Source organism: Trichechus manatus, unplaced genomic scaffold, assembly GCF_000243295.1.
Source record: "Trichechus manatus latirostris isolate Lorelei unplaced genomic scaffold, TriManLat1.0 scaffold00182, whole genome shotgun sequence".
Classification (NCBI taxonomy): Eukaryota; Metazoa; Chordata; class Mammalia; order Sirenia; family Trichechidae; genus Trichechus; species Trichechus manatus.
Genome location: NW_004444118.1, coordinates 1,409,012 through 1,410,351, shown reverse-complemented (window position 1 = coordinate 1,410,351; position 1,340 = coordinate 1,409,012).

The window sequence follows — 1,340 nt, the reverse complement described above, 5'->3', positions numbered from 1 at the left end:
AATAATTGGCTGAAGGATCAACTTCAGGAGTGACTTCACTACTGAGTTAAAAGGATGTCTGGGGGGCCATACTCTTGAGATTTCTCCAGTCTCTGTCAGACCAATAAGTCTGGTCTTTTTTTGTGAGTTTGAATTTTGTTCTACATTTTTCTCCTACTCTGTCTGGGACCTTCTATTGTGATCCCTGTCAGAGCAGTCAGTGCTGGTAGCTGGGCACCATCTAGTTGTTCTGGACTCAGTCTAGTGGAGGCTGTGGTAGTTGTGGTCCATTAGTCCTTTGGACTAATCTTTTCCTTGTGTCTTTTGTTTTCTTCATTCTCCTTTGCTGCAGATGGGGGTGGGACCAGTAGAGATATCTTAGATGGCCGCTCACAAGCTTTTAAGACCCCAGTAGCTACTCACCAAAGTAGGATGTAGAACATTTTCTTTATAAACTATGTTATGCCAATTGAGCTAGATATCCCCTGAGACCACCATGGTCTCCTCCCATTTGTAACGGAAATGTCTACCTCCAGCCTGCTCCACCATTGTACTTTGTAGGAAGATAACTTGTATTCTAGGTTTCACAGGTCCACTGATGGAGAGGAATTTTGCCCCAGGATGGAACACACCCAAGGTATTGCCCATACTTGATTTAGATTAACCAGAAAATGAGATTTTGGATTTAGAGTTGATGCTGGTATGGGATAAGACTTTTGGGATGACATGATGGGATGAATTCATTTTGCGTGTGGGAAGGATATGAATTTTGGAGAGCCAAGGGGTGGAGTGTTATGGACTGAATTGTGTTCCCTCAAAATTCTAATTCTAATCCTAACCCATATACCTGTGGATGTAATCCCATTTGGGAATAGGGTTTTCTTTGTTATGTTAATAAGACCATTATCAGTGTAGGGTGTATTCTAAACCAATCACTTCTGAGATATAAAAGAGCAGATTAGGCACTGAAGAAAGGAAGCACAGATGCAGATTGGGGAAGATAGATGCCAGACCACATGAAGATCGCAAAGAACCGAGGAACAGAACCTGAAAAGAGACAAACACGTTTCCCCAGAGCCAACAGATAGAGAAAGCCTTCCCCTAGAGCAGGTGCCCCGAATTTGGGTTTCTAGCCTCCTAAACTTCGAGAAAATAAATTTCTCTTCATTAAAACCACCTGTTATAGCAGCACTAAGAAATTAAGACAGGGGCTATATCTTTGCAACTCATCGTCAGCCCAAACAACTGTCTATCCTCCCTGCCTCCCTGTCCTTCACCCTGTCCTTCACCAATCTGCACACATCATGGGTCCAATTGTTTTGCAGTCTCATTGGGATTGGGCTGTTTTGGGATGCTGTACT